This window comes from Carlito syrichta, unplaced genomic scaffold, assembly GCF_000164805.1.
Source record: "Carlito syrichta isolate Samal-C Ts95f unplaced genomic scaffold, Tarsius_syrichta-2.0.1 Scaffold289691, whole genome shotgun sequence".
In the NCBI taxonomy this organism is placed as follows: Eukaryota; Metazoa; Chordata; class Mammalia; order Primates; family Tarsiidae; genus Carlito; species Carlito syrichta.
Genome location: NW_007233787.1, coordinates 1 through 6,997, shown reverse-complemented (window position 1 = coordinate 6,997; position 6,997 = coordinate 1). Strand labels below are relative to the sequence as shown.

The 6,997-nt window shown below is 46.7% G+C and overlaps 1 pseudogene; it reads right to left on the bottom strand.

Moving 5' to 3' along the window:
- Nucleotides 1–6,356: 6,356 nt before the first annotated feature.
- LOC103256494 lies at nucleotides 6,357–6,992 on the bottom strand (annotated as a pseudogene).
- Between the last annotated feature and the right edge of the window lie 5 nt (nucleotides 6,993–6,997).

The window sequence follows — 6,997 nt, the reverse complement described above, 5'->3', positions numbered from 1 at the left end:
GGAAAAAGTAACACAAAGTCTTTGTTTGCTGCCAGGTTTGGGGGAGAATTTCAATGTCGAGTACCTGTCTCCTGCCCACTTCAAGCCTGGGGAAGGTCAACCCTGTGTTCTAACCCCATCCCCTCCCTAATAATCTGGTCTCATGTGTTGGCCTGTTCTGGAGCACTGGTGGCATTCTGAGGATGCGTCATTGCAATGCCACCTCTGCCTCCCCCTGTAAGAGATCTGTATAGGAAGATGGGTCATGTGTGTGTACTATGTATATTCTACATAAGACAGGTCTCTAAGGATTGATATGAAGCTCAGTGAAGCCAGGCACAGTGACTCATGACTGGAGTCCCACCTACTTGGTGGCTGAGGTGGGAGAATCCCTTGAGCCCTGGGGTTTGATGATCTACTGCACTGCAGCCTCCACAACCATGCTCATGCCCAGGTCTACCTGCAGGTAGGACTAAAGAACCAGGAGACTCAGAGTCTGCTGGAGCCACGAGACCAGTATTTGGCCCAGCTGCAGGAGCAGGAGACTGCCTATCAGCAACTGGTCTCCAAGAAGGAGGCGCTGCACAAGGAGATGCTGCTACAGGCCAAGCTAATGGATCAGTTGAAGGATGAGGCCATTCAAGCCAAGGTCGAGGCCATAATGGCCCGGCTAGAGTTGCAGATAACCCAGGTATGGGAGGGACCAGGAGTGGGCCTGAAGGGGAGGACCTGGTCACCCTGGACCTTCTCATTCCTTTCCCATCTGCAGGAATGTCGGCAAATGGTGGACCAGCCCAACCAGGAGCCTCAGGCCCAGAATGATCTCTCTGACATCCCCATGGAAGGTGAGTGAGTCAGAGGAACTCAGAGGCCCTTTGTGGCCCGAGACTGAGGGCTTAGAAGAGACCACTGGTACAACTGGTTGTTTTCCTTGGGTGAGGGTTACACAGAATGGAGCAGAGGTAGTCCCTCTGTCTCCCTTGCTGGGTGGTCTGAAGACCCCTTGACTGTCCTGGTAGAGTACAAATCAGGAAATGAGGATGGAGATGAGAATGATGAGAGCCAGGACCAGAAGCCTCCCCGGCCCATGCTGACCATCCGGGAGGACTTTGAGAGCCAAGAAACCATGGTGAGCCTAACCGCTTGTCTTCCTCTGGGGTTGCCTAGGCATGCTTATCTTCTGGCTTTCCCACCTTTTGTTTCCCTAAACTTCTCCCCTCCCTGGAGTCAGTTGTCAGACACCCTCATGCCTGTGAACAACAGGATTCCTCAAAGAGGCCCGAAAGAGCAGGTCCTCTCCACCTGCCTGTCCCCAATATGTCCTGCTAGTTCCCCCCACAAAAACACACCCTCTCACTTGCAGGTGGTGAACTTGAATGCAGATCTAGCCAGTGATGAGAAGAAACGGGCACAGCTCCAGGGGCAGCTGAGGAAATGCAGAGTGGCCTGCCAGCAGCTAGTCAAGATGACAGACCCAACCTTGAAAGCGGCAGAGGAGGCCACTCCAGCTCCTGGGAGCAGGGGCGAGTCTGTGTCTAAGGAAGAGCACCTGGCCCTCCAGAGGGCCATCCAGAATCTTCAGGTGAGGGAGTCTTTCCTGACAGGCCCAAGGAGGCTGGGCTGGCAGGATGCTGCTGACCCTGACTCTGGGTTCCGTTTCCAGAGCCGCTTCCTGCAGGTGATGCAGGAGAAGGAAGACATGCAGGAGTGGATGGTGGAGCTGGATCATCGCTGTATCCAGCTGTCTGAAGAGACTGACACTCCTGGTGAGCAGGGAGGTTGTGGCTGTGGTGCGGGAGCTCCCTGGGGGGGAAGGGCCAGCCCCTCAGTCTTCCTGCAGGTGAGTCCATGGCCCTGTCCCAGAACCAGAGGGCAGTGATGAAGGAGTGGCACCGAGAGGAGGAGGAGGACCTCAGCCGACTGACCCAGGAAAACGAAGAGATGGAGGTAGGGCCCAGGACCTGTCTGCGGGTGAGGCGGATGGTGGGCGCACACTGAGCATCTCTCCCTTCAGGGCAGGCTTCGGGATCTGCAGAAACTGGTGTCACAACTTGTGTACGAGCGTGAAATGTGGCATGATGAATTCCTGGCTGCTACCCAGAGCCCTGCTGCAGAGTCCACTACAGGGCCTGCAGTCCCCCAGGTGCTGGGAGCTGCCCATGGGCAGCCAGCTGGTGAGTAGCACACTTGATGAGGGTGGGGCAGGTGCAGGCAGGGTGCAGTGCTCAGATGCTGGCCTGTCTCCACTCACAGTTCTCAGCGCGGTGAGCCTGACCAATGATGGGGAGTTGACACAAGGAGACACAGGGGAGGGCACTACTCCCAAGAGTCCCACTAAACAGAAGATTACTCACCTGTTGTCCAGAATCCAGATCACCCAGGAGAGCCCAGGCCTGGCCGACAAGCCCTGCATGCCCTTTTTCTACAGGCCTCATGGGTGTAATGAGTTGAAGATATTGGACATTTAGAGCCAGGAGACGGGCCGGGGCCTCTGCCCCCACCATGCTCCTTCCCCTCTTACCCTGCCCCTGCCACTGTGTACCTGCCACTCCTTTCCTGCCATCTCTCCCTCCTCACCCCTTCATCTTGACAGTAGCAAGATAGGGCCTGTGCCTAACAGGGAGAGAAATTGGTACAGTCCCTTCACCAGCTGGATCAGGGCCTCATCTGAATATCTGGGTTTGCTTTGTTCCAGAAAAACCACATGCCTGAGGCTAAAAACTCTAGTTTCTTTGGAGGCTGTCCCTCAGGAGTAGCAGGGACTCCCCGGTCATCTCCTCACCCCACCCAGCAGGCCTTCTTCAGACGGCTCCCTCTTCTTACTCAGAGACACTTGGGGCAGGACAATGGGGTGGCATTCTCTCCAGGTGGACAGTTGGGCTAACTGTTGACTGGGAAAACACAGGCTGTGTGGTTGAGCTCCCCTGCTCATGTGTACATATTGTATTTGTGTAACATTTTGTTTATTCTGGGGGTTGTGCCTTCCCCTGTATAATAGGTGTGGTTGAAGCTGGCAAATAAAAAGATTCTAATAATAATTTGGTTTGGGGAAACTTATTTATTGGTAGTACAGGGTAGAGGAAGGAGGCGGGGATGGGGTTGTGGCACCCTGGTGACAGGGCTCCAGTTATTTGGCTTTTCATTTCAAAATAAAATAAATGAATTCATCCATACCACTCAGTGTCATGTTCATGTTTCCATCACTGGGTCCTGGGTCTACCTCACTGTATGTTGGAGTTGGTACCGGTATAGGGCAGGCTTCTTGATTGTTTGGAGTCCCAGAGTTTCTAATCATGTTCAGTGGAGCCGCTAGGCACCTTCAGGCACTGTCACCTGTGTACTGCTGAGTGATGCCTGGGAGATATCAAGATGACTGCTGGGGCAGTGAGGGGACCTGAAAGGAGTTATTTTAAAAATCTCTAAAAGTATTGCTTTTTGAGTCAGAGTCTCACTTTGTTGCCCAGTGTGGAGTGCCGTGGCATGCTCACGGCCACCACAGCCTCAATTTGCTGGGCCCAGGTGATCTTCTAGCCCCATCCTTCCAAGTAGCTGAAACTACAGATGTGTGCCACCATGACCAGCTCATTTTTGGTTTATTGTAGACATGAGGTCTCGTTAAGATGCCCAGGCTGGTCTCCAACCCTTGGGCTCAGCCAATCCTCTCACCGCTGCCCAAAATGCTGGGATTACAGGCATAAGCTATTTCGCCCAGGTTTATAAAAGGATTTACAAAAAACTCAGGGAAATCGGTCACAGTGGATCTGGTTTGTAGTCCCACTGATTCGAACACTTTCAGCATTCTTAAAGATCAATAATTCCAGCCAGGAATTTCTTACCTAGCCATGCTAATCTTCATAAGTGATAGACAACTAAAATCATTCCCAGACTTCCAATCCCTAATAGAATATGTTGTCTCCAGACCAGTCCTCCAGGAGAGGCTTAAGAAGCTGTGGAACAGAGAACATACAAAAAAGGAAAGGTCATGCCTATGAAAAAGTTTGGGCAAGCACAGAGTTAGCAGAAAATACAATGCACTCACAAACATGAAAATACACAAATAAATAATACAAGCGTTAAAAGGAAACAAAGCAACCCCTTAAGAACCCTATGATGGGGATCAATTCTTGCATTTCAATAATGAAATTGAGCGTGAATAGTGTAAATATGCCACTGAAGGAGTGGCAACCTGGATAAAGGAGCATGATCTGATAGCTTGCTGCCTCTAGGAAACTCATCTCACTGAAGATGACACCCATGAACTCAAAGTGGCTGGAAAATGATCTTTCAGGCAAGTGGAAAACAGAAGAGAGCAAGTGTAACTATTCTGGGACAGACAAAACAGTCTTCGAACCATTGAAAGTTAAAATGGACATGGAGGGACACTACATAATGATAAAAGGTCAATCCACCAGCAAGAACTATTCCTCCTAAACATATATGCACCCAACAAGGAGCACCGGGTTTCATAAAACAAGTACTGAGTAGGCTAAGAGAGGACATTGACTCTCACACAATCATAGTGGGAGACCTACATCTCTCACTAACAGCTTTAGATATATCATCAAAGCAGAAAACCAACAAGGAAATCCAGAACTTCAATCAGACACTCGGTCAAATGGATATGATGACAGACATTGATAAAACACTTCACCCAACATCTACAAAATATACATTCTACTCATCGGCACATGGAACGCACTCTATGATTGATGACATTGTTGGACATAAATTGAGTGAACACATTTCAAAAGATCAAAATTATACCATGCATTTTCTCAGATCACAGTGGTGTAAAAATAAATATTGCCAGCAAGATATGTCCAGAACATGCAAAGACATGGATATTAAAATACCACTGAAAGACTTCTGGGCCAACACAGATATCAAAACAAATACAAAGATTTCTGAAAGCAAATGAAAACAAAAACACATCAGAATCACTGGAATGACATGAAGCAGTGTTAAGAGGAAAATTCATAGCATTGCATGTACACATCAAGGTAACTGAAATATTGCAGGTAAAGTGCTGAACGTCACACCTCAAGGAACTGAAAAGGCAGGACAACTTAAACCCTCATTTCTGCAGCAGAATCCAGATCACCAAGAAAATAAATCACAATTGCAGTATATAGAAGACAAAAAATATCATAGAAAGTATCAACAAGAAAAAAAGCTGATTCTTTTTTTATATCTAGATGCATTTATTTTATGCCAAAAACTTAAATATGATGATGTGTACAGGAAAAGTGCACACGTTACCTATGCTGAACAATGTACTGACGCAAGAAACATAATGTACTGATGCAACAGTTGTCTTCTAAAATAAACAAAAACTGAGCCGAGACCAGCAGACAAAAGCAAAATACTTCCTTCCCAACAGCAAAGCATCGAAAACTGACAGCAATCCTGAACACCTCACCTCCGACATCCCTTACAAAGCTGCCAAAGGCCAATTATTTTTAAAAATTGAATTTTTTTTTACATCAATAATAAAAATCTGGTGACAAACATTACAAAACCAAATGCTGGACCGTCTTTTACTCCTTTAAAATCCCAAATATTCCAACATAATCATAGGAGTAAAAACCATTTTAAAGTGATATGCTCTATGAAACAAACAACAATATGTACATTTATTGCAAATTATATTAAACTAAAATGGAGGGAAATCAAAATATGAACTGTTCACTACTTGCAAATCAATAATAATTTTAATTATTTTCTCACTCTGATAAAAATCAGAAAGCAACATTTATAAAATTGCCACCACATCACTTTTCATAGCAGGGAACTGAAATCTGTACATATCATTTTTGCAGAAAAGTAGGCAGGCAGAAAGAATTATACATCAAAATTTCCAAAAGGAAAAACAAAGAAATATTTCATCTGATCTCTTTTCTTTTAAAAAAATTAATTCAGTAGATTTCTATTTTTTCTTGTGTAGCATGGGAATTCCTGGTTCTAAAATGGAGAATTTCTGTGTCATTGTAAGGACATTTTGTTATTTTCTTTAAAATAAAAACTGCAGCATGGAAATTAATGGTGTAGTATGCATTTAAACTCCAGATATGCAGGAACTGGAACCAAGTGTTAAGCAATTTGCTTAATTATTGACTTTTCCTAAGAAAAGTCTGGGTGGGGGGTGTAGCCCAGAGCTGCTTTTAGCCTCTCTAGAGAGGTGCTGCTGTCCACTTCCATTGGAGGACCGGCGTCATATGGAAAGGAAGCAAGAGTTTCTTTCTGTTTTCAAGGCCGAAAGTGTGAATTCTGATGTGAACGCTGTCTCCTGCTCAGGACACTGTGAATTCAAGGCCTGCAGGAGTGAGAGCTGCTTCTGTGTGGCCCTCGCTCCCTCCCTTTACAAAGGAGTCTTCTTTTTACCTCTGCAGGTCAATCTGTCTCTCTGCTGGGACTGCCTTTTTGGCTCCATCTTGCAGTTTGGGTGCTTTGGCATTTCCTTCTTCCAAGCCCCCAGGGCTCTCCTGGCTGCCTGCAGCTCGCTTCCTCCCCTTGCTATTAGGCTTATTTACATCATCGTTTTTGGTTGGGTTGCCCTGAGATTCTGACTTGGGTTGGCGTCCTCTTCGGGGTTTGGAAGGGGCAGGCGGTCCTGATTCATCCACTTTCTCATCTGTCTTTTGTTGGATATTCTCCGCCCCAGCTGCAGTTACTGTTCTTTTCTTTCCTCGGTCACTGCTGATGTTACCCTGGGCAGCCTGATCAGAATTAATTTTCTTGCTCTTTACCAGGTCAATATTCTTTCCAGGTGTGACAGAAATAATTCTCACAGGGTTCTCTTCATTTTCTCTACCTCCAGTTTCTGCTGCCTCTGAACTCTGTTCCCTTGATCGATTTCTGGTTGAAGGGTTCAATTCTGAATTTACATTAATATTGCTTCCAGTCTCCATGCCAGTGCTTCTAACATAAGGTTTTCTTCCCGTTGTTGATAAAGGCTTGCTTACTGCACCCAATACTCCAGCAGGCTTTGGCTTTCCTGTTAACAGAAGCACTCTTGTCT